The sequence below is a fragment of the Lissotriton helveticus genome, chromosome 8, assembly GCF_964261635.1.
Source record: "Lissotriton helveticus chromosome 8, aLisHel1.1, whole genome shotgun sequence".
NCBI classification, from domain to species: Eukaryota; Metazoa; Chordata; class Amphibia; order Caudata; family Salamandridae; genus Lissotriton; species Lissotriton helveticus.
In genome coordinates, this window is record NC_136069.1 from 147,628,608 (window position 1) to 147,655,652 (window position 27,045).

At 45.1% G+C, this 27,045-nt stretch overlaps 1 protein-coding gene across 2 annotated transcripts in view; it reads left to right on the forward strand.

Annotated features, from left to right (window-relative positions):
- Positions 1-27,045, forward strand: part of PDZK1 (PDZ domain containing 1) — a 147,797-nt gene that overhangs the window by 25,903 nt on the left and 94,849 nt on the right. Inside the window, exon 1 of one of the 2 annotated variants that reach the window (XM_078656767.1) lies at positions 22,303-22,324. The exons of the other annotated variant lie outside the window; for it this stretch is intronic. The gene's annotated coding sequence lies outside the window, so the exon portion shown is untranslated. Of the gene's footprint in view, positions 1-22,302; positions 22,325-27,045 lie in introns of those variants that run through there. 2 annotated transcript variants of the gene reach the window in all.

Below are 27,045 nucleotides of genomic sequence, written 5' to 3' on the forward strand. Positions count from 1 at the left end.
CCCCCACCACGGGTGTCACAAGTGGCAGCCAGAGACATGCGGCAGCGGCCTGGGGTCGCCCCCGCTCTTCACTCACTGCGGGCGCCCCCTCCGCAGCGCGGTCCACTTTGCACCTCTTCTGTAGCGCCTCCTGCTGTCCCAAAGGCCGCACCAGCAGAGAGGAGATCCGGCAGGAGTGGGCTCCCCGCCGCGGTCGTGGCCCACCTCAGCACAGGGGAGCCCCCACCCCTCTGTTCACCGGGAGTCGGCCGTCTCCCGGCTGCCAGACCGGAGTCGCCACCGCCTCACCTGGGGTCTGTTGGCTCTGCGCTGTTGCCGGTATTCCCCGTCCGCCGGGACCGATCCGCCTGTTCCGGCCTTTAGTGGGTTCAGCCGATCTGTGGCGAAGCCGCCATTTTAGGGGATCTGACTCGGGTTACTCCGGGTGCGCTGTCGCTCACGCGCCGTGGTTTCAGGCACACCGGGATGATCCTTGGGTCTTCCGGTCTCGGATGATGCTCGTGTTGCGGCTTTTGGATGCGAGGGAGCTACATGGACGATAAATTATGAGGGCCGGCAACCGGAGCCTCAGGGATAGGTATCCGCCATCTTGGCTGGCTCAGCCACGCAATCAAGTGACAACTGTTATGCTTGCATGAGCTTGGATTGGGAATAAGACAAAGATATTTAAAGATTACGGGCCTGATTTTGAGAGCGGGAGGTCAGAATGCTGCCCGCTATTATGGCGGTCAGTACACCGCTCAACAAGCACATGGTGGTACAACCACCCAAATACGATGCGATTGCCAAGCTGGTAGTTGTAAGGTGCTCTTTTATACAGCAGTTTATGCTACGGCCCAGGAAAAGGGCTGCAGCACAAGCCGCAGTGTAAAGGAGCACTTTGTGCACATCCATGCACCATGTGCATCAAGTAGTGCATGGAACATAGTGCATGGAGGTGTGTGGGGGCGCCACATGTTACCCCAGGGCCACTTTGCATAGGCCTACGAGGGATGGGGGCCCTTTTTCTGGCCCGAGGGTCCATTTCTGACAGCCTTTTCTTGGCAGACAGACCGCCATGAAAAGGCTGTCAGAAAGGGACATCTTAATCCTGACAACAGTGCCTTCCTCAGCACCGCCTCCATTCGGGATCATGGTTCTAATTGCCACCCGTTAGGATCACTGATTGTGGCGGAGGCATCGTTCCATGCCCCAACAGTCAAGGGTCCCATCGCCAGCATTGTAATGTGGTGGTTGGACCAAAGGACTGTCGATGGTGGCGATCCCACTGCCATTGTATGAAGGTCCTAAGTCATATAGGTTAAGAAAAAAGCTCTTTGCACAATCCCGTCCTATTTTTGTGAAACATTTGTGGATTGAAAAGATTGGTGAAATCAGGTCCATTTCAAAAATGTATTTACAAGAGACAATTTATAAACAAGAGACATGGTTGTGCAAAGAGTTTCCTACCTCTTAAGTTAAATGCAAGAGCTAGTATCTCTGGCCTTGACTTGGGGGCTTTTAACTCTTATCTCTAATAAAATAGCTAGATATTTGAATGGTTTAAATATAAAATGTGAATATTTTTGGTTGCCAAAGTGGAACTATATAGAAATGTATCACCCAATAAGGGTATATTAGTGATACATGTTTATGTAACTTTTTTAGATACCTAGTACAATCAAAGTCAATTGCAAAAGTTTACCAAGGACTTGTCCTGTTTGCCTGGCAAGATCTTAATAGCGCATTAATCATAATGGGTGATTTTAATCTCTGTCTTAATCCAAAAGGATGCGACTGAAAATAAATATATGTATCAAGCAACATATAATATCCCCATAGCTAATTCCCCTGCCTTTGTTCAAAATGTGCACAGGAAATGTAAAACAAAATCTTCCAGTTCAAGGGAATGTTTTGTTTGAATAGTCACTTTACCTCTTATATACTGGGAGCCCAAACGTTTAGTAATGACTCTCAAAGATGCTCAATAGAGCATATATTTATACAGGGTTGGTATTTCTATCTGTTGTCTTATTTAAAGCTTTTCCAATGTGGTGACAGTGACCATTGTTCTTAAAGGATAACGTATTCTCAAACTGTAGGTACTAAAAAAGCAATACCCCTGATGATCGATTCCCCAAATTGTTTGACTACTTGAGTGGGAGAAAAACAATTGAAAATGTATTGTGCCTCCAGAATAATTTGCCTTCGGATAATTCTTCTGATTCGATGAGTGAAGTGGTCAACTGTCAATTAATTACAGTGAAGAAAAGCAACCACGTAGAAAACCACAATGGAAAATGTAGTAAATACAGGAAAAGGGTGGTTTGATTCTAAGGTGGCCATTCTCAAGAAGTTGATTAAGAACGTTGAGATGAAATAGGGGTAATCATTAATTACAAAGATACTAGAAAGATTTTGAGATTTGTGCAGCTAGGGATAGGTTGACAGCAGGTTTCAGATTAATGTATGGTTTCAAAAGAATACTGGGTAATCCACATGGAAGGAATGTATTGCCATAGATATTCATATCCACCAATTGAGGAATATATACTGTCCATGTTTGTAGACATTTCTAAATAAAAAAGACATTTTCTTAACTGTATTTATACTGTGCCACTAGCCCCCTGCTGTTGTTACAAAAGTCAATATCAATAGGTGAAAAAATAGGTTTACCCGTGCTTTTAAATGGTTTACACTTAGGGATTATTTTGCGATAGTTGGAATGATGCAGTGATACAATTAGTTTTTAAGAATGGAGATTTTAACAAACCCCAAAACTATCATTTAATAAATGCAAACATGTGCTCTTTGCTTTGAAAGATTGGACTGATTAGGAATAATAGATTCCAGTGGCCCAAAGGAGTTTTAGCCCGTTGGCTGCTGCCGTCGGCCATCGGCCGATGCCAGCACTACCTCGCTGGTGCTGCCGTCGGCCAATGGCCGACGCGACCGCGCCCGTTTTTAAAAACGGCCGCACTGCCGCAAAAAAGCGGAAGCAGCCAACGGGTTAAAGCCGGCCAATCAACAATACACCATTTGTTTTTGTCTTCGGTCTTTGCTTCTAAGAACAATAGTAACAATAGAGAACCTTTTCTGGGGTTTGTCAACTTCCAAGCTCCTTTTCGATTGGGTCTGTTGTGAGTTGCTATCAGAAAAATTAAAACAACAACAAGGTGATGGTTTGGAATGCTTAAATTAATCTCACCCACTGGCAATTGCTTGGGCCACATTCCATAACATTGGTTTTTGTCCAACATGCCACCTCAGTTTGGACCCAGCCATATGCAAATTCAGCATGACCCTGGTCCTATTGGGAACAGTTTAGCTCGAACTGCCAAGCCAAGTCCTCCCTGAACCAGAATACAAAGAGCCTAGGACCAGTTTCACCCTGATAAGGGCTCATCAGGTATAGCTTGAATCCAGTGGAACAGTGAGCACGGGACCCCCACATGGGCATACCCGTTGCACTTAGGACATCAACTGCAACAGCAACAAGGCAAATCATTGGAATGGTTGAATTAATTTCAGCCACTGGCCACATCCCAATCCATCATCTTTCATCCACCATGCCACCTCAATTTGGACCCAGCCACATGGAAATCAGTCTTGACCCTGCTCCTCATAGCAAAAGTGCAACCCAAACTGCCAAACAGGGTCCTACCTGAACTGGAATAGAAGTAACCTAGGACAGATGACACTCGGATAAGGGCTCATCAGCCAGGTTAAAAACGATAGATTAGGATGTAGCCCGATCAATTGCCCGTAACTGAGATTACTTCAAGCATTCCATCCATCACCTTGTTGTTTTTGCATGGGTAAAATTAAGACCAAGGAAATTCCAGAGAAGCTATTATTTATATTAAAAGATCATCAAAGTAATAACTGGGCAAAAGTTGAGATGATCTGGAGGGTACCCTGACTAGGAAAATTCCCTTATAGAAAGAATTATGCATACCTGCCCCTACTTTATGTGCTCTAATTTTGGAAGACTTACCATGCACTCTAATATCTTTCTATTCCCCGAAGTTAGGAGACACCCACCTACCAGTTATGACAATTTAGTAATAATGGACATCACTCAGATATGATTGCAAAGGAATTCAGATCCATTGAATACATAATGTGAAACTAATACATTTTGTATAAATATGGAAAAAGTAATATCTTGGGATTTTACATCAATGTAAGCACTATAGATGGTTTATTTGTATCTAAGAATTGCAGAGATATCCTTATATAGGCACTTGGAAATGCTGTTCCATAGTGGAATTAATACATTCCACTATGGAACAGCATTTCCAAGTGCCTATATAAGGATATCTCTGCAATATAGATCTCCATAAATCTCAATGTTTACAAAGAGTTGCTGGTCTTAGGAAAGTTATGAAAGGTTTTGGTGAGCCATCTTTAACCTTTGCGTTAATTGCCTTCAAATCTATGACGCAACCACTGAGTTAATATGGCATGAAACGTTTGGTCTTAGTGGAAACCTTTTGTGGGACAGAATAGAAAGTTAGTGTTTGAAATATTTGTTAGGAATACCTAAGTCTGCAATGGCCCAGGCTGGCAAAGTGCAAATCAATATGAGGGCCTGGAAATACATTTTTGGGATATGCTTTTGACCACCACCCAAGTAAAAATATGTTTACATGAAATAGTAGACAGTGAACGTAATTGGGACTAGGAGGTAAGGAAGCAATTTGACAAAATGGGAGTTATGTCATCCTTAACCATCTTAATCAGGCAGCCCCACCTATCTGATCTAAAAAAATTATTTTGATCCACGGTTGCATATGAATCGAAAATAAGTGATTGAAGTACTTGTATATGAAGAATGGAGTAGTTTCTGTCCTGTAACTCCAGTTCTGTAGTAGGGGTATCTCTGTTATAGTCATAATCTAGTGAATAGTCCCGCCCATGTGCGTGGACCCCGGAACAATCTAAAATAATCTCTTATAGTGTCAGAAAATGCAGAAATGCATAGACACTTAAGAGAGAATTTAAAGACAGATATTGCAGCCTAAAAAGGCTACACTGTCCAGTACTTCAACTAGAAATTCCACCATAAAATCCACAAAACAGCAAAAGCCTGTACAGATTTCCCTTGCTTTACCAGCAAAATCCCTCAGGAATGATAGAGAGAAGAACCTGGACAGACAAGCCCCATAGGCTGCCATTATGTGGCTCAGAACAGGATACTGTGCCTTTAAGAGAACTTTCCAGAACATCACAGTATCCCAGAATGCCCTGCAGGTCCCAGTTACTTTCAGTTCTTTTTGAAGGCGTAACACGCCAGACCTGTAGCATTCCGTACATGAATATCTCTCTCCACCGGGGAGGAGGGCGGGCGCTTATGACTATAACAGAGATACCCCTACTACAGAACTGGAGTTACAGGACAGAAACTACTCCTTCTGTAGTAGGGGATCTCTGTGTATAGTCATAATCTAGTGAATAGAATGGCAAGCCCATCCCCACACCAAGCGGCGGTGGAGAAAGAAGAAATAACACCACTATCGTGCGAACAAATTCCGCAGCGAAGCCTGCCCAACCTGAGCGTCTGCCCTGGCATCAGTGTCCAGGCAGTAATGCTTAGCAAAGGTATGGACCGACTTCCAAGTGGCCGCCTTGCAGATTTCTGCAATGGGAACATTACGGAGCAATGCTGTCGTGGCAGCCTTGCCCCTGGTGGAATGAGCCTTAGGTTTGCCCCCTAAGGTCTTATTAGCTTTGTAGTAACACAATTGTATGCAGGACACAATCCACCTAGAGATGGACTGTTCAGAGGTAGCAAGACCTGTCCTGACCGATCCATAATTGATGAACAATTGGTCTGACCTACGAATATCTTTGGTTTTATCCAGATAAAATTTCAGCACCCTCCTAACATCCAGGGAATGCAAAGACCTTTCCGCTGGAGATGAAGGATTCTGAAAGAACGTAGGTAAATTTATAGTCTGGTTGATATGAAAATCAGACACAACCTTGGGAAGGAACTTAGGGTGAGTACGCATAACAACCTTAACAGCATGAAACACAGTATAAGGTTCTTGGCAACACAATGCCTGAATTTCACTCACCCTGCGGGCCGATGTAATGGCCACGAGGACTGCCGCCTTCCAGGACAGGTGCTGCAACGAAGCCTTATGAATAGGTTCAAAAGGCTCCTTCATCAATCTGGACAGCACCACATTCAAGTCCCACGAAGGCGAAGGAAGCCTGACAGGAGGGAACACTTTCTTCAAGCCTTCCAAAAATCTTTGATCACAGGGATCTGGAAGAAGGAAGTCTGTGAAGGGCATTTCCTGTAGGCAGTCAAAGCAGCCAGATGAACCTTAATGGAATGAACATTAAGGCCGGACTGCGCCAGATGCAGCAGATATGGAAGGATGACATCCTCCTTGCATGTAGTCGGGTCATAGTTCTTAGACTTGCACCAGATGCAAAACCTCTTCCACTTGTAAGCATAAGAAGTCCTAGTGGAAGGTCGCTTAGCCTCCTTCAGTATGTCCATACAATCCTCAGGGAGATTCAGATGGCCGTATTGCACTATTTCAGGAGCCATGCCGGCAAACTCAAAGACGAGAGGTTGGGGTGCACCATCCGCCCCCCGAACTTCGTGAGAAGGTCCGGCCTGCACGGCAGCTTCATGTGAGGAAGGAGAGACCGGTGAAGCAGGTCCGTGAACCACCACTGTCTGGGCCATTCCGGGGCAATCAGTATCATCCGCGCCCTGGACTGGGACAGCTTGATGAGAACCGTCGGAATCAGGGGAATGGGCGGAAAAGCGTACAGAAAGCTGTTCGACCAGTTGATCCATAACGCGTTCCCCAGCGTCCCTGGCTGGTAGTACCTGGAGGCGAAGTCTTGGCATTTGCTGTTTTCGGCGGTGGCGAACAGATCTACGTCTGGCGTTCCCCACCTTGCGAAGACTTCTCCTAGTACTTCGTCGTTTAAGACCCATTCGTGGTTTTCCTGAATCAGTCTGCTCAGTTCGTCTGCCTGAACATTCTGTACACCTGGCAGATGCGTGGCTGTGATCGACAGTCCTCGAGCCAGAAGCCAATGCCAGATCGCCTGCGCCTCCTGTGACAGAGTGCGTGATCTCGAGCCCCCCTGCTTGTTGAGGTAATACATCGTTGTCGTGTTGTCCGTCTGAACAAGCAGATAGTTGGTCTGAAAGGACGGATGAAAAGCCTTCAGTGCCAAGTGAACAGCTCTGAGTTCCAGGAAATTGATGTGGTACGTGGACTCCGTCGGGGACCACGTCCCTTGAATCTGTAGGTCTCCGGAGTGCGCTCCCCAGCCCTGGAGAGAAGCATCCGTCACGATAGTCTGAGTGGGAATGTCCTTGTGGAAGGGAACCCCTCTGAGGAGATTCTCCGCTGAACACCACCACTTCAGAGACTGAAGAGCATGCAGCGATAGTCATATCTTGTCATCCCAAGATCCTCTCCTCTGGTCCCACTGATCCTCCAAGCACTCCTGCAGCGGTCTCATGTGCAGCCGCGCATGTGGCGTCAGGAAGATGCAAGAAGCCATCGATCCCAGTAGAGACGACACCGTCCTCACTGTTGTAGATGGAGCGGCTAGAAGAGCCTGAGCCTTCCGAAGGAGTGATAAACGTCTCTCCTCCGAAGGAGACACGCTTGCTGACAGCGTATCGATGGAGGCTCCCAAGTACTGGATGCACTGGACCGGAGTCGGGACAGACTTGGACATGTTGATGTGCAACCCCAGCTTGTTCAACAGAACGCACGTCTTCTGGAAGTGTGCTTGAGCTTCCGAGAAGGAGGAGGCCTTGATCAACCAGTCGTCCAGGTACGGGTAGACAAACACCTTGTTCTTCCTCAGGTGTGCCGCTAGCACTGCCATGCATTTCGAGAATGTCCTGGGTGCCGACTTCAGCCCGAAGGGAAGCACCGTGTACTGATAGTGATTGGTGCCGACTTGAAATCGCAGAAACTTCCTGTGTTTGCATGCAATGGGCACATGGAAGTATGCATCCTGTAGGTCTATAGCACACATCCAATCTCCTCGTTGCAGCTGAGGGTAGATCTGATGCAACGACAGCATGCGAAACTTTTCTCTTCGAATCCACTTGTTTGCCTGTCGCAAGTTCAGAATGGGCCTGAACTCGTTCTTGTCCTTCTTGCGGACCAGAAAGAACCGGGAGTACAGACCTCTTCCACTTTGAGACAGAGGTACGTCTTCTATCGCCCTTTTCCTTAACAGGATATCGGCCTCCGCCTGCAGCTCTCGTAGCTGGTACTGCGAGCTGACCGGAGGAATCGATGGAGGAGGGCTGATGAACCGAAGACTGTATCCATTGCAAACAATATTCAGCACCCACTTGTCCTGAGTAATTTTTCTCCACTCTGCCAGAAAAAATTGAACGCTTCCCCCCACCGGAGCGGGTAACGGATGAAGGGGAAGTAACCGCTCAGGGTCGAGACCCGGCCGGGCCCTTGTTCGTGGTAGAGGACTGCTGTCCACCTCTACCCCTCTGACGTTTCTGGAAGGGTCTTCTGTATTGCTGCTGTTGTTGCTGCTGCTGCTGTTGCCCAGAAGACTGTCCTCTGCCTCTACCCTGCGACCCGAACCGTCGTTGGAACTGGCGGTAGGGTTTCTTGTCCTTGGGCTTCTCCAAGCCCACAGCCATCAGGGTTTCAGCTTCGGCCTTCATCCGGGCCATTTCGTCATCTGCATGTTTCCCGAATAAAGTCTCGCCGGAAAACGGCAGATTCGCCACTCTCTGCTGCGCCTCAGGCTTGAGCGACGTAAGTCGGAGCCAAGCATGGCGTCGCTGATTGATACCGTGGCAGTATCCATGCGCAGCCAACAGGGAAATGTCCGCCGCAGCGCTGATAGCCTGGTTCGAGACCAGCATCCCTTCCTGGACGATTTCCATGAAGTCCTCTTTCCTGTCACGCGGGACAAGATCCGCGAACCGTTCCATGGAATCCCACAGCGCACGGTCGTACCGCCCCAGCAACGCCGAGTCGCTGGAGGCCTTCATCGTCGTGGAAGACGTCCCACACGCCTTCCTTCCAGCCGAATCAATCCAGCGGCTCTCCTTATCCGGAGGCACGGTGGAGGACGGGGAGGTAGCATGTAGTTTCCTAGCCGCCGTCACAATCACCGAATCGGGCACTGGATCCATCCGTAGGAAGGCCGGATCCGATTCGGGAGCCCTGTACTTCTTGAGAAGCCTGGAGGGAGCAGCTTTCATCACCGCTGGCGTAAGGAAGAGTTGTTCCGCAGGCTCAACCAGTCCTGGCACCAAAGGCAGCAGAGGGCGAGACAGGTGCTTCTTGTGCAAAGTCTCGAAGATCACGGACGTCGTAGGTGTAGGAGCCGTCACCGTGATCCCCAACTTCGCAGCCCCCCTCAGGAGAACCTCCTGGAACGTACCAATGTCATCGATCGGAGACACCCGCGTCTCCGGTGAATCCGACAATGTAGGTGAATACGACCTGGTCCTAGAGGTGGAACGGGACCTGGACCTATGCCTCCTATGGCGATGTCTGGATCTAGTGGAGGACCTGTGTCTGCTCCTAGATTTGTCTCTCTTCCTTGAGCGAGACCTCGACCTCCTGGGTCTGGGACGGTCTGCCGGCTTCCCCGGGATGGACGTCTTGGGCTTAGGAGGATCCTTTGATTTAGGAGTCTTCTTTGGGGGTGTCGGAAGCCTGGGCAATGACACCGATCTCGGTGGAACCGGAGGAGGAGGCGTGACAGGCACAGGGGCCCGTGGTCCCGATGGAAGGGGAGGTAGAGGAGGCAGCGGCGGAGGAGTCGGAGCCCTCGGCGGAGGACCCCTGGGCAAAGGAGGAGGAGGAGTAATAGACTTCTTCGGGGTATACACCTCCGAGTACACCGATCCCGGTGACCCACCATCCTTTCCGGACTGAGGGGAGCCCCCCACAGTCCTCGGTCTGTCCTCACGACCCCTTGACTTCGAAGAACGGTGTCCAGACGTCGAGCGAATCTCCCTCGACGTCGAGCGACCCTTCGGCGTCGACCGTTTTACATGCCTCAGCGTCGACCGGCTTCTATGCCTCGACGTCGATCCCGACCAGATAGACGATCCTCTATGCCTCGACGGCGAGTGCTTGCGCCTCAACGTCGACCTCGATCGCCGCAACGGCAACCTCTTCGACCGCCTCGACGGCGACCTCTTCGACTGCCTCGACGGCGACCTCGATCACCTGGACGTCGACCTCTTCTTCGCCGGCGATCTCTTCCGCTTCGACGGCGGCCTCGACGAAGAGGATCCCCTCGACGCCAATGTCCTCGACCCGGACGGCGAACGGCGGTGCCGCCTCGACGGCGAGCGCCGACGCCAGGCCCGTCGACGCCGTCCACTCGACGTCGACGGCGACGACGATGAAATCGTCACTGGGTTCGACAGCGGCCGGTGTAAGCTCCTCGACGTCGACGGGCGACGTTTTCTCGTCCCAGAGCCCTGGGGAGACCGGGAACTGGCCGTGGACCGTCCTCTCGACGTCGTGGTCGGAGCCACCGACCCAGACGGAGATAAAGGACGTTTGCTGGACTTCCTGCCCCTGGGGAGCCCCCCAGAGGCCACAGCATGGGCAGATGAAGCCCCAGCAGACCCACCTTGAGCCTTTAGCCTCCTTTCCTCGAGGCCCTGAAGTCTGATCTTCATCCTGTCCTTCAGGATCCTGCCAGAGAAGCCTTTACAGATCTCACACTCCTCTGGAACATGGGAAGAGGGCAGGCAGAGGATACACACCTCATGAGGGTCTGACTTAGCCATCTTCCTGGAGCACTCAGGGCATTTGTCGAATAAAGAAGGCATATTCGACAGAAAAAGAGTGCAAACACCAAGAAGAAAAGTCACCAAGTACTTTGAAAGTACTTAAAACGAATTTGTCAATGAAAAAACACTAATAAACCCTAAAAAGGGAGAGCTCAATGCTCCAGGGTCCTGCTTGCAGGAGCCGGAAAAAAGAACTGAAAGTAACTGGGACCTGCAGGGCATTCTGGGATACTGTGATGTTCTGGAAAGTTCTCTTAATGGCACAGTATCCTGTTCTGAGCCACATAATGGCAGCCTATGGGGCTTGTCTGTCCAGGTTCTTCTCTCTATCATTCCTGAGGGATTTTGCTGGTAAAGCAAGGGAAATCTGTACAGGCTTTTGCTGTTTTGTGGATTTTATGGTGGAATTTCTAGTTGAAGTACTGGACAGTGTAGCCTTTTTAGGCTGCATTATCTGTCTTTAAATTCTCTTTTAAGTGTCTATGCATTTCTGCATTTTCTGACACTATAAGAGATTATTTTTGATTGCTCTGGGGTCCACGCACATGGGCGGGACTATTCACTAGATTATGACTATACACAGAGATCCCCTACTACAGAATCTCAAATATCATGTACGCCATCATGGATAGCAGATTCGGTGTATCTTATATTACCTTTTTGCCTAATCCAGAGATGAGCCATGCTATTTTTAGGGCTCACCTGAGACAACACATGTGCTGTCACTTGCAAGATATCTAAAGAAGTTCTAAATATGTAAGAAAAAGATGAAAAAGGGCTTACAGCACGCCCATTACTTACCACTCAACGTCACTTTCATGTCCTTGCTTCTCATTGGTCAGCACCTCTTGCTTTAACTTTCTCTTCCTGTGCTTGTATGTTCCCTGTGGCATGAACCAAGTGTAGCTTCCTATCTGCAGCAGTGTCTCTCAACTGGCTGTGCGCACTGGAGGTACTTTTCTATTTTCCATTTTGCACACCATGGTAGGGCATGTGTTTGCAGTATGCCTACCCCGCTCTGCATCCACGTCTGCCCCGTAGCACATCCACCCTCCTCCCGCTGTCCAGGGTTTGGCTTGCTCCCTCCCACCCTCAGTTGGTGTTTGTACTGTCCCCCTTCCACCCTCATCTGTTATGGTACTTGATCTCTGCCCCGTCCTACTGTCCATGGTGTAGCTTGCTCCCTCCCCACCTACCGCCACCCATAGTATTTCTTGCACGTCCACCCCCACCTTCCCACTCCCTTATCTTGCCTATCCTGCTCTTCTCTCACTGTCCATCCTTTTCTGCCCTCCTATAAACTACCCTCCCATCCTGTTCCGTGTTGCTTGCCTCTCCCATCCCACTATGCAACAACATACAAACAGTGACAAAGCCAAAATGCTCTTGCATACATGAGAACTATTTAGCTTTGTCAATGTTTTTTTAGTAACATGGCTGAGAGAAAACAAGCATTTGCTATGCAAAAGGTCTTGCATTACTGAAAGTTTGAGCTATTGGCATTGCTAATAATAATGCAATGCCAATAGTCAGACTTTCAGTAATGTGAGAGCTATTGCATTCCAAAGTAATTGCAGCACTCACGCTTTAGCTTTAAGCATCTCAAGCTAAGGCATGGGTGCATCGATTGCTTTAAAAGTAAAGAAATAGAAAAAACTGCACATTATTTTCCATTTCTTTCTTTTTTAAACAATCGCGGGACTAGCGTTTTAGCTCAAGATGTTTAAAGCAAAAGCACGGGTGCTGCCATTGTAACAAATGTAATTAAACAGAAAAAGGCATGCAGCTGCTTTCGCCACCGCAAATACCAAAAGAAAGATGCAGTCGCCATTATTCCAGTCGATGCATGCCACGCTGGGTACATTAAAAAAAGCATTACAGGAGAGCGTGTCCCGCCTGCAACAGCAGGCAGGAGAAAGTCATTTAAGAAAATAGTGCTTGGAGGCTGTACTTAAAACGTACTGAGTATCAACACATGTAACAGGGGGTGTCCTCATGGGAGGTTACAAGAAGAGAACAAGTGGTACTAAGGAGGGACTACTAAGCCTTTTGACCAATGAAAAGCCACCATTTACAAAAGACAGTGACAGAAGCCAATTGAAAAGTTGGGCGGAAAGTGGATGGAGCTTCATGCCCATATCCTGAATACAGTTATGTCTCGAGGGGAGACAGCGCATGCGCTGCCTAGGTGAGACCACCAGTGTTGACCCCATCATATCATTTTTTTCTTTCACTATCATCCATGCTGCGCAGCAGCCACTCTGTTGTACAACACGGCTTAAAAATATTGACAAAACCAACAGATCTTGTTTAGGCGAGACCTATCTGCCTTGCCAATGTTTGTTAAATTTAGATATGATTTTAACCCCTTGTATGCATTCGTGGAGATGCAGAAGGCTAGGAAAAGGGAAATAAGGTCTCTGCTGTTGCAGTTTAGGTATAAAATGCAATAATGTTAATTTATTATTATATTGTCCTCTCTTATTGTGAATAAGGCACCAATATCTAAAACCAGTTTTTCTTAAGTATGGTATAGATTCACAATTGGAAGCTCAGAAATGTTTTAAAGTCTATTTTAAATATAGAATTGTTTTAATGGCCATATGTATTTGCACGATAGTCCAAATAAACAGAATTGTACTTACTAGCACCTCTACCCCTACCTAAGCCTTAATTACACTACCCATACCCTAATACGTCTACCCCTACCTATGCCCTCATACCACCACCAAAACCCTAGCAGTTCCTTATCTATAATCCATAAACACCTCAGGGAATGTGTAACAACATGTTTCATTTATTGTTGAGAATAATCATTTGTACTTACTATTGTGCACACATTTTTCTTATCTCGTCATATAAGGCACAAGATTAGACCATATTTATTCAAGCTAATAGTATTGCTAAAAGCACCTTTTCCCTATAGTGTTTTGCTTATGACTTTTTACCCTTATTCCAAACTTAGGTATCTAATTGTGATTTATGCAACCCCTGCTCTCAATATAAATCGTAACCAAATTCACCAGATTAGTCTGAAATGTAGTTGTGTGAAATATAGGTTGAAGGATCCCAGGGCATTCATAAATTAGCTGGCCCGATTGTGGTAACTGGGGTCCCTAGCTTCTGGTGTCCTGGTGCTCCTGTACAGAACCACTTTTAGCACTTGACTTTCAGGGTAGAGAGGCAGAGCAGCCCGAAGCTTACTGAGGAAGGTGCTGCAGGCTAGAAAATCTGAACAACAATTAACACTCAACTAATCAACAAGTCAGTGTTTTTTTTCTTTACAAAGAAGTACTTAAATGCACACAAAACTAAATACTACGCACAAAAATACAAAAACCTGAAAATGGCATGAGAAAAACTAATAGACCAACAGGGAGTACACATTAATAGAAGTAAACAATTAACCTAAATGCAGATTAGACCCCATATGTCTTCGAAACCGTTAAAGGTTAGTATGCTATTACTCTGCCCTAACACAAAAACCAAACCATATAGCAAACTATGTGGTAAATACTTATAACAAAACAAGCATATTAGCTTTGTAGCATGTGCATTCAACAATAACAATGTCACAAATATAAGCATATTTTGTCTTTCACCATTAGAAAGCCATACATAAATAGTCTTTAACATACTATCAACAAAAAACTCTGCAAAACAAGGCAAAGTTTCAATGAAAGTCATTAGTTCTACCTTTGAAATAAGTGATCTGGCAAGCTATCAGAACTTAGAAACTCAATGGATCCGCCACACTCCAAAGAAAGCATCACAAATGTTCAGTCCTAGGAATACTTAATGAGACCCAAAAATCACAAATGCTTTGACCTTGCAGACTTTGCAGACTTCAGATGTATCTTTCACAAAACAAAGATATGATGGGCCCTACAGGGGACCAATGCTGCTCCTGACAGCTCGCTAAACCGCGTAAAATATTTTGTTGTGTTACTTATTCCTCTGGGAACACCAAACAGGAGATATGCAAATTATTTTGTGTGTAATTTTCAGGCCGTCTTGCGCATGTGTTCAACTTACTTTAGTTTCTTAGATGTGGCAGCTGCCTGTAACTTTTTTCATTTTTACCAGTCCATTGGAGCTCCCTTACTTCAGGGGTCTTGCAAGTCCACTCTCTACTGTCCCAGAGAAGGAGCTTCGATGCTTGTTTCACTAGCTCTGGAGATGGAGTCCAAAAAACGTGCTAGGATACAAGTTCAGAGTGGGTCCGACAGACTCCATGCAGCATGGGCCTCCAAGCTTTCCTGTAGTAAAAACTACAAATGTTTATGCTATTGTAATAGTGACCACATTAAGCGAGATTACATTAGTGGCCACTCACCCAAGATTATCAGCAATGATCACATCAGTGCATCAGGCAGGTTTGCCAGCAGTAAGGTAAAACTAAGTTTTAGCAATTTCGAACTCCTCTACATAAGTAATACAGAGCAGCCATAGCTGCAATGCAACAAGGTATTAATACACCTCTGCAACATTGGATGATTTAGAACTCAAAGATTAGATTTAAATATAATATAACATAACATATATTTATAAAGCACACATTCAGCCTGAATGATATGTTGGAGCTGAAATAATGTTTATTGATACCGAAGTCAATGAATGGAACTGTTGTATTAGAAATTCAACTGGAAATTCAATTAGAAATTCAACTGTTTTTCTCCAGGCATCAACCTATTAATTTTTATTTTTAATTAGTTTTGTCACAAAGCATACATCGATAATAACATTGCCCCCCTCCCCACAATCATGCTTTATCCAGTCCACTCAAAGAAGTGCTAGGGGGTGGCATCCACGATGACCTGGCCATCTGGACCCTAGCCTGCTAGGCCGATCTTATCCATGCATTCGTAATGTGCAAGTTGGATACAGACTTTAAACTCAACTCCCCCCCCCCTCCCATCCCCGCCATCGGTGCGTGTAACAGGACAGTCGTCGTGGGTCTGAAGCATGGACGTTGTCAGTTGGAATGTTATGCAATGTACCTGTCGTGCCTTAGGGGTACAGTCCGGTTATAGTGTTTATCCTCACGGTCCTGACCTACATCATAGTCCCGTAATGTTTGCACCAGAGCCTCCCACGCCTGCGCTGTTTCTAGAGCCTTGTCGTTCTGCAAGCGCCGTGCCATTTGAAACCTCAATGTGCTCTCGCCACCCGCCCATTTAAGGAACTCATGTCGCCATTTAGTATCTGCTGGGCCCGTCTGTGATTTCCAATGTCGTGTGATTTCGCGCTTCGCCAGGATAAGTCCCATATCAATAAATTTGCTCGTAACCTTATTTTTAGGGGTATGCGGAAACCAATGCAGGAGCCCTACAGCCATGTCGAATTGTAGTTCGCGCTCTGTCAGTGGAGAGGTGTGGCTCACCGGTTAGAGGCGGCAGACCTGTAAGCAGAGAACGGCCTGGGACCAGGGTTCAATTCCCGACGCGGCAGGGTCTTGGACCAGGGTCAACGGACTTGATAATTCTCGCCTCAGTGCCTACTCTAACCAGGGAACACACTCGGTAACTCTGGGCATTAAGCTTGCCTCATCTCTACAACGGCCCCCCACAGACGCCGGGGATGCCTGGTTTCACCCTGGAGATACCCAGAAAGGGACCATCTCACAGGGAAAACCAGGACGGGTTCCCCAGCGGTCTACAGCGCCAGGACACTCGGGTAGAGTAACAGTGCGCTCTACAAGTATCCCACATACATACATACACTGCTTTGAGTGTGTCTCCTACTTTCCCCCAGTAAAGGCCTAATCCAGGGCACGCCCACAGCATGTGGTCGATCTCCACCCCAACCGCCTTACATCTGGGGCAAGCTGCGGAATCCGCCGCAAAGTATTTTTTTATCTTCCCCTGGGTCAAATATGCCCGGTGGAGGATATAAAAATGAACTAATTGAAATCGCGCATTGCGCGTGCTCTTCCAAGCTCGGCGCAGCAGCTGCGCCCAGACTGTCTCAGGGATTTCTTTCCCTATATCCGCCTCCCACTTATAATTAAGCGATTCCAGTGGAGGCACGCATCAACCTTTTAATCCTGAAAATTCACACATTTATGTCTCTAATGCATGGTTTTCAATTTTGATATATTTATATATTTTTTTTCAACTAAGCAAACACTTCTAATCTAGTAGGTTGGGCTGCACACAGGAGAGCTACTTATAGGTAGCTGGAGAGCTACGAGTAGCTCACGAGCGACTCGTTGGAGTAGCCTGCTGTTAGAACTGGGGGTCTCTAGTTGGCAATGGTATACACCTTTGTCCAAATAGGGACCCTTGCTTCGGTGAACGACCAAAATGTAGAATCCAAAATATAGACAGGCCAGAATATCGACTCCAAAATATAGATAGGACAGAATATCAAATCAGCAAAATATATTTAGTGAGAATATCGAACTTGGGGTAGGAAATATCGATTTCCATAATATCAAATTTAAAATATTGATTTCCATAATATCAAAAATGTATAGTAGTATATGTGTTAAAATATGTATTTTTTTTGTAATGTGTGTTTAATTTTTATAAAGTAATGAATGTTATTGAATTTAATTTGAGTGTATTTTAATTCAGTAGTGGATTGTGGGTTTATAGGGGAATAGGATGGGAAGTAATTTAATTATAGCAAATTAAATATAAATTTTTATCTATATGTATTGATAAATAATTGATTAGTAATTAATTATTACTTGTTAATTAATTTGTATTAATTGGTAATTAATTTGTATTAATTGGTAATTGATTTGTATTAATTGGTAATTCGTTTTTATTAATTGATTACTTGATAATTATGTTAATTGTATTTTTATTATGTGGAGCAGGTTGTGGGTTTATAAGGGAATAGGGTGGGAAGTAATTTAATTGTAATAAAGTAAATATTTATTTGTATGTATATGTATTGATAATTATTTATTAATTGGTCATTAATGTTTTTTATTGGTAATTAATTTTTATTGATTGTTAATTATTTTTTATTGGTATTGATAATTAATTTAATCTTATTTTAATATTAAATCATTACTTTCCCTACTGTTGCACTCTCAGGAGTGGTAATAGCAATTTTTACCCCTATGTCATTCAACGCTTTCCCTACTGTTGCACTCTCTGGAGTGGGTATAGTAATTTTTACCCTCCCGCTATCCAATGCTTTCCCTACTGTTGCACTCTCTGGAGTGGGATTAGTAATTTTTACCCTCCCGCTATCTAACACCTTCCCTACTGTTGTACTCTTTGGATTGAGAATAGTAATTTTATCCCCTACGCTATCCAACGTTTTCCCTACTGTTGCACTCACTGGAGTGGGAATAGTAATTTTTACCCTCCCGCCATTCAACGCTTTCCCTACAGTTGCACTCTTTGGAGTGTGAATACAAATTTTTACCCCTACACTATCCAACATTTTCCCTGCTGTTGCACTCTTTGGAGTGGGAATAGTAATTTTTACCCCTAGGCTATCCAACGTTTTCCCTACTGTTGCACTCACTGGAGTGGGAATAGTAATTTTTACCCCTACGCTATAAAACGCTATCCCTACTCTGTGACTCAGTGGCGAGGGAATAGTAATTTTTACCCTCCTGCTATCCAATGCTTTCCCTAATGTTGCATTCTCTGGAGTGGGAATAGTAATTTTTACCTGCCCATTATCCAACGCTTTCCCTCCTGTTGCACTCCTTGGAGTGGGCATAGTAATTTTTGCCCCTATGCTATCCAACGTTTTCCCTACTGTTGCACTCACTGGAGTGGCAATAGTAATATTTACCCTCCCACTATCCAACAAAATCTCTACTTTTTTTTACATTACATTATTTTTACATTTTAAGCTTTTTTACATTATTTTAAGTATGTTTTATTTAATTGTTTTTAATATTTAATTACTCTTATATTATTATTCATACATTTAAAAAATCCAATATTTTAGTTAACTATATTTTAACAATCTATATTTTGGATTCGATATTTTAGTACTTACCTGTTTGTAGATAGGGATTCTATATTCTGTACTTCGATATTTTGGAGTCGATATTTTGGGCATTCTATATTATGTCCCTCAAAATTTAGTCACTGAACCCCTTGCTTCTAAGTCAGGATAAGGGGATTACACTCCTAGATAACCCCTGCTCACTCCCTTGGTAGCTTGGCACGAGCAGACAGGCTTATCTCAGAGGCACTGTGTTAAGCATTTGTAAATACACACAGTAATACAGTGAAAACAATTCAGATGGACACCACAAAGGTTTTTTAAAAGTAAGTATTCTTTATATAGACTTAACACAAGACCACAAACAACAAAAATCCACAATACTGTACTTAAGATTGACTTAAAGATGGTAGAAGTTACTTAGTTCAAGTTGGTGATAAATGCGACACAGTTCTCACAAAAGTACCTGGATGCGTAACGCAAAATAAACAAAAGGCTCACAGAGAAGGAGATGTGTCGGTTCCATGCTTCGGGGGAGACGGTGCGTCGCGCCTAAATGCTTGCGCAGAGTAGGTGATGCGTCTTGATCCTTACCGGAGCGGAGGTGACGCATAGATTCTCGGCCTGCAGTCCGGTTGCGATGCGCAAGATGGCGCCGTGATGCAACAATCCCGGTGCGATGCGATAAGATGGCGCCCTTGATGCGGCTATGCGAAGACGATGCGTACACGCCCTGGCAGCCTTGAAACGACTCTGTACTTTGGAGCCGCGACATGCCCTGCGACACGCTTCTCCGGTGATGCGATGGCAACCCTCTTGATGGCCTCGTGCTTCTCCGGTGATGCAACAGGAGACAGCTGCGATGAAGACAAGCTTCTGGGGAGATGCGGCGGAGGCACACTTCTCCAGCGATGCGACGACTACAGCTGCGGCGTCGACATGCTTCTTCTCGTTGCGTCGCACTTCCAGCTCCCAGCGACTCACAGGCTTCTGCAGATAGAATTTCCAGCAAGGAAATTCAGAGGGGAGCTGGTGGTGAAGTATTTTGTCCCTGAGACTTCAGAAGGAGGCAAGCACAAAGTCAAGCCCTTGGAGAAATATTATGTAAGATGATGAAAGTTCTTTTAAAATTCCTTCTCCTTTCCTTGGCAATACAGAAACCACTGCAGGTCAACCCAGCAAACAGCACACTGGCAGAGGGTCAGTCCAAATTCCTGCAGCTTCCATGGTTCTTCGCCTTGGCAAAAGGTTCAACTTGTTCCCAGAAGTGATCTAAAGTTCCTGGGTCTGGGTCCCAATATTTATATTCCATTTCTCTTTGTTCTCTGAAGGCAGGGTGGCCTTTTCCTAGTCCAAATCAGTTCTGGGGCACTCTGTTGACGTGAATCCTCCTTCTCTCCTTTCACAGTGCATGGCAGAAACTTCAGACGCCCCACAGGAGGTGGAGCCAGCAATGTGGAGGGAAGGCACAGTCCTGGAGCACTCTGTTGACATGATTCCTACTCTCCTTTCACAGTGCAGGGCAGAGACATCAGACACACCACAGGAGGTGGAGCCAGCATTGTGGAGCCCTACTCAGGTGCAAGGTGCAACTCATCCCTCCTATCTAGATGCAGATCTCTCCATTCACCACTGGGCTGACTCCTCCTGTCTCCTGGAATCCCCCTGCCATGTCACTCAAACTCCAGATACTCAATACACAACCTAGCAGAGGCAGGCTTGGATAGTTAGGCAAGAAAATACCTACTTTCTAAAAGTGGTATTTTCAAACACAGAATGTTAAAACCAACTTCCCTTAAAGAATAATTTTATCATGCTGAGTTCAGGCATAATAAATTTGAATTTCTACCATGTTCACTGGGTCAGTTAGGATTATAAAATGTAATAATCTACCTGCCCATTCTGGCCTATGGAGAACAGGGAGCCTTGCAATAGTGTAAAACAACAAATGGCTGTAATTCACTACTAGAACATGCCACACACCAGGGCATGTCCTACCTTATCCTTACAATGCACCCTGCCCTTGTGCCTACCGTAGGGGTGTCTGATATGAAGAAAAGGGAAGGTTTAGGGACTGGCAAGTGGGTGGACTGGCCAAGTCGAAATGGCAGTACTAGACTGCACATAGGCTCTGCAATGGCAGGCCTGAGACACACTTTACAAGCTGCTACTGTAGGTGGCACAACCAGTGCTACACGCCCACCAGCAGCATTGATTTACAAGCCCTGGGCACACATGGTGCACTGAACTAGGGTCTGACAAGTAAATCAAATAACCCAATCATGGAGTCACTAATTAGTATAACAATATAACATAGGGAGAACTTGCACTGTGGCACTGAAAAGCAGTGGCACAGTGCCCAAAGCATCTAACCAGCAAAAACATATCAAAAACAGAGGAGGCAATCCGACAAAATGGAAGGGAGACTCACACCAATGATGCCGGGTCTAACACCTGCTATACAGGGATTCATCAGTAAGCTGGTATTGCTCCTTGCCACTGTTGGTTCACTTATTCTCTTAAGTTCTACCCTGTGCAGGAGTTTACAAATGAGAGTAGAGATTTTCCGGAAGGAAGGGGTCCGTACCCATTCTAAAGATTTCACATCTCCTCTCAGTCCCTGACTGGCATATCCAGGGAGCAGCCCACAAGCTGTCCAACATCCTTGCAGAGTATTCTGGGTAGAATCAAAATGGCAGCTTGAAGGGATATTGGGACAGACTGCTCCCTCTGAGTCAGTCTCTGCCCAGACAAGTCTGGTTTCTTCCTTCAAAGAAAAACCTTTGAGGTGACTGCAGTCAATGGCATGTATGCCCTCCCTTTTGTCCCAGGTGGAAACATGCTGCCATTGCTTGTCAATGAGAACCTTATAGAGGTTTCCTCTCTGCCCCTTGCTCTGCCAGGAGAAAGACAATATCCGAGAATGGGTCTATTATTCCAGTGGGAGCTTTCAAGTGCCACCTGTCCAACAGAGTTATTAACTGACCCAACAGTGTAGTTCAAAGCATGAATTCCATTAAGGCAGGCTCAAGAAAATATACACAACTTTAAAAGTACATAAACGTAGAGTAAAATTAATTTTGCACCTCCGTTTGCGACTCAGAAATTGATAGGGGAAGACGTCGGAATGATTTTGCTACCTCATGCCAGTCAAAAGTTAAGGTTTAGCATACTTTATCCTAAGTGTAAAAGTATGTAAACACTACAAATGTTATACTTCAGACAAACAGAAATGGGACATTTGTTCTTGAATGACCAATTAAATTATAAGGACTTGGCAGGCAAGCATTTAGCAAGCCATAACCAATTTATTCTCGGTCTCATCTGCCGCAGTGCTTTCTGTGCATAGATGCCAGGCTGAGTGAGGCAAAAGTCTTCCTCGCGCAGCCTGCACTTCTGTTACATCTTTGCTGAGAGCAATTTGAAGAACTTACTAGAGAGCAAATTTGTTCAAGAAGGGAAAAGGCTCTCCACATGCTGCCAGGCAGCTTGTTCCAAGACTATGCTCAGAGCATGGCTGAGCATCTGCTCCCCTAGACTACTCAGCCTTCTCGCCTAGACTACTCAGCCTTCTCCATGCATGCGGTTACCTGAAGGGGTGCTCAACGGGCTGCTTATAGCACCACTCATAAGGTAAGGCCACAGGACTCTGTAATTCAGTATAGAGCAAACAATGTCAAAGTCGGGCTTCCTGGTTTATCAAACAACTGCTATAACTTTTGGAAAGTGGAGTGGACAAGGCTTGTGACCAGCCATTCACAACATGGTGTAAACATAGGGCGTCATTTGAGGTTCCCTATCTAAGATGAATTTGAGCTTTTTCTTGTGATGCCAGTTCCTGTTGGAATCATATATAAGGTAGGCAATTACGAAAGTAAGATATGTCGCAACTCATTTGTTCCCTTATTTTTTGTCGCATGCTTTGCTCCCTCGCTAATATTTTTCCCGGGTTGTAACTTCTAACAGTTGTATCGTTTGGAATTCTACACTAGGGATAATTGCTTGCCTCTTTTTTTATTTCCTGTTGTCAGGAGAAGTTTTGGTGCCTTGCTGACTTCTTTAGTATTAATCTTCAACTTCAATCACAAGCTGCAAGATTGTCAAAGGTGGTTTTGACTCCAAGATGCAACACTTTTAACGAGACATTTTACACACCTCACATATGCTATTCTGCACAGTGTAGCACTGGGGCTACTGAGAGGAGTCAACTTTCATCAGGCAATCAGGAAGGGTGATCAACAGGCAGTCTCTTACCCCAGCTTTGCCGGAGCTGACTTTATTTTAAAAAGTGAGCACTGAAGTCATTTTCCACAGAAGCTTAAAGCAGCTGAGACTCCATTAGGGAGGATTCCTCTCTGCAGAGGTCCAAAAAACCAGCTGCGATAAAGCAAACAGATAGGGTTTCTCACAGGTCAGAATCTGCTTTCCAGCAGTGGTTCTTTAGGTTTCCTCCAAGGTTTGAAGTACATTTCCTACTTTTTTTTTATTTTGAAAAGAGTCCAGGAGTGCAGTTTATAAACTGTAGTAGTCACAAGTCCTCAAAAGCACTCCTAAAATTATTTTGTAAATTCCACTCATGACTATAAGAAAATATCTTCCTGCAGTATCACTGACAGAATATTGGAAACAGAAATATTGCGGGGACATAATATTGTATGATTTTTTTTTTAATTGAGGACCAAATTAAGGTAGAAGGTAAATGCAAATAGGTAAGTATAGATGTACTATTCTTAACTCCACATCTTTGCCCCTTGAAGGTATATATGTGATCAAGTACATTTCTAGTTATATATAGTAAAACTTTGCTAACCCATAGGAACTTACCATCACAATATTGTTGTTCTCAATATCCGTGACACAATATTTTGTCCCACAATATTTCTGTGTCTGATATTCTGTCTAAACTCCTTCTTGTGTGGAAATGTTCAAAGCGTACATTTGCAAATTTAACACTTTAAAACATATTTATCTTTTGTCTCCGTGAGGAAATATTTTCAGATAGAGAGATCCCAGCCACTAATCCCCATCAATTTCGGAGGTGGTCCCTTGGTGTACTCCTGATTTTCACAGAGATACCTCTCTGATTTTATATATCGGGTAGGGATGGGATCAGAAAAGGTTTGTGAAAACACATAACTGACTGTTTCTGCTTGTTCCTACACTTGCATTATATTTTTTACCCTACAACGTCCACCTGACAGGCTTCAATCAAATAAAAAAGTACTTCTGAGTAAATCAAATCTTTTGAATGTTTCTTTATGCTTGTTCAGAAGGCTATAACAGCTTAATAGGGCATAGATTCATAAAGCAATCACTTCATTTGGTAATGTGTGTTCCATCACTGCCTGGTAGGTATACCAGCTGCCATGCGGGTGGCTGCAGAGATATGGTTCCTTGTAAATAACTGTAAAGACTCCATTGTTGGTGGCTTATAAGGCTTTGTGTACCCATGCACAGATGAGTGGGGTATGATGAGGCATACTTGGGAACTTTTGCGGGGGTCATGAAAAACACTAGGGCAATCTAGATTGACCTCTTATTGCCGAATGAATGGATTTCCCAGGAGAGGAGAGACTTAGGCAACCGAGGACATTCTTCACTTTAATCATTTAAGTAATATTCGGCGATCTGCTTAGAAAGTTATGATTTACACCATCTAATGTCTTAGGGAGAAGCACTGTGACACCACAGCTCAACTGTAGTAAGTTATTACAGGTGATTAGTGCTGTCATTTTCTCATTACCGGTGCATAGTGATGCCTAGACTGAAAAACAATGGTTTCTAACAACAATAGCCCAGTTGAATCCAAATGCAATTAGATGTGGGAAAAAAAAAAAAATTTAAAACATGTAGGAGGAGGTAATACATGTGCCTGCTAGTAATGACATCATTGGGCAGGGTTTCAATGAGTCGTCCTCAGTCCATCACAGCTGACCAAACACGAAGACTCTCTGCATTTGCTTCTTCTTAAATTCACTTCTGTCAAAATGCTTGTCATGGATTTTAACCAGCCCCCCCCCCCAACAGGTTTAATCCACATTTATTTTGTTAAGTCAAATGATGAAGTTACAGTCAGTATATGTCCACGTTTTTTAACTAATTAATGTTCACTGAGACTTCAGTGTTTGCCAGGTTTTAGTATTATAACAGCCATATGCATAGAATACAAAAAGAGATCTATACGGGCACATAATACATAGAGGTGCACTTCTGCTGCTGTTTGAGTTTCATTACTAAGGTGTGCCCCTTTCTAAGTGCCCATCCTGTCATACTCAGGGCTTAATTTGTGCTGGTGCTTTCCGGTGCTCAGCACCAGCACTTAATTGCCAGCACCGTGGCTTATGACTGTCTGCCACATGGTAGTGGGGTCTGGCAATTTAGGTGCGAGCACAACAACTTCTGTTTATTATTGCCATTTCAATTTACAATTATTAGTATTTGCCTCGAAAGCCATTCTTATAGCTTTGGGGGCCTGTAATAGTATGAATGGGCACACTTTTAAGAGAGTGATGATTAGTAGTCTGTTGGTGCTGTGATTGGCAGTGCTGCCAGGGGCAACAAATGGTGCGAGCTCTAGTGTCCTCCTTTCGAGAGCCCCTGCACTAGGTTTTTTACAAATTAAGCACTGGTCAATATGCGCAGCCATCGGACTGACAAACTGGAATGAGAGCTCGGAGAATGTCTCATGAGAAATCCTTCTGTCCGTTTTTTCCGTTTTTAAAATAAATGCATACAGGTGAAGAAACGTGTTCCATTCTGCGTGTATATGTAAAGAAAAAAAGGAAAAACTGAAACCACAGGCTTCATTTTAATTCGGCGGATGTGACCCGTTCACTCTGTGGACTTGGAGCCCCGTGGCTGATTCATTCCATGTCACTTTATGGCTCAGTCACGGAATCCCATCATCAGTCACACCTGCCCACCTTGCCCATCAGATTGAAGAAAGGACCTTTCCACAATCTCCAGAGAGCCAATATGTAGGCGGTGCTGACAGTCTTTATAGCCGGCTATCCTGTGGCATTTCCAGCGAGCATCAGCCCCTCTCACCGCTTCACCAAGATTACTCAGCAATCACGAGGTGCTCCTTCTTCAGGAGCAAAGGTCTCAGCTGACCTGGCGCGGAGCGGAGGGATGGGGAAAAGTCCACCCTTCTGCCAATCAATAACTGCTGTGTGAAGCACTACAGCCAAGGTAAACCTTTATCGCAATACACCTTAACCTGGTCATGGCTCAAGTAATAAGTAGGATGTCTACCCGCTGCTACGCTGACAAATTTAGAGAGAGAGCACACTTTGGGGCAATTAACGAACCCCTTGAGCAGCCACGGCGTCAATTTTTGTGTCGGTCAAGCGACACATAATACAAAATCATTTTTATGAAGCCACACAAAGCCACTCTGCTGGCTTTGAATGGCCTTATAGATATGGAGTAAGACAAGGCAGCACAAATCACTGCTTTGCCTTACTCTGCGCTTGGGAGGTGTTTCATCGGCGTTGCAGTGGCATTTCCTACTTCCAAGGAGAGGAGGCATAACGTGGAGAAATAACTTTATTTCTCCTTGTTTTTTACTTCTTGCTATGTGTGCTTCATTCTGCAGCTCACATAGAAAGAGGAAAACGCCTTTTAGGATTATTTCTGTGTAGGTTGGTGCCCAGTCCTGCACACAAACAATGCAAGGGTGCCTGCTTTGGCGCTAGGCTGCTGAAACAGCGCCAACGCTGGGGAAAAGGACAGGAATGTACCATATTGCATCAATACAGTGCATTCCTGCCATTTCACTTTGGTGTAGGGCAGCGCAGCAAGCTGAATCCCTGCACTGCCCCACCGGAAATCCCCATAAACGAGGGCACATGTGCATGGCAAACCTCTGGTGTCTTACCAGGATCAACGTTTCTGGAGCAGCATTAAGAGCTCATCCATGTTGTATGTCAGCCTGGGAAAAATGTGAATTACGTCGGAGTAATCGGATTTATTTCAGGAATTACCCATTACTCTTGTGATGTGAAATTACCGAAAGGACACGATTACTTCATCACACAAACTAAAAGAGATCGAACGAGCAGCTGCTGGCTACTGTTGTTTGTTTCCTGTAGCATTTAATGCTGTGTTCATAGCTCAAAATGCATCATTGGGCCCATTTTGAATACCAGGGTAATTTTTGCACAAAGAAAATAGCACTAAACATTGGAGTATGCTTCTCAGGTAATTACGCATAATTACGAATCATTTTTTGAAAAAAAAGGATAATTATGCTAGAGAATTGTGCCCGTTATGCCTTTGTTTTGTGCACTTGTAGGGCATAAAGCCAATTCATTTAACCCGATATTTCTTTGAGTTAGTGCTTTATTTTTAGC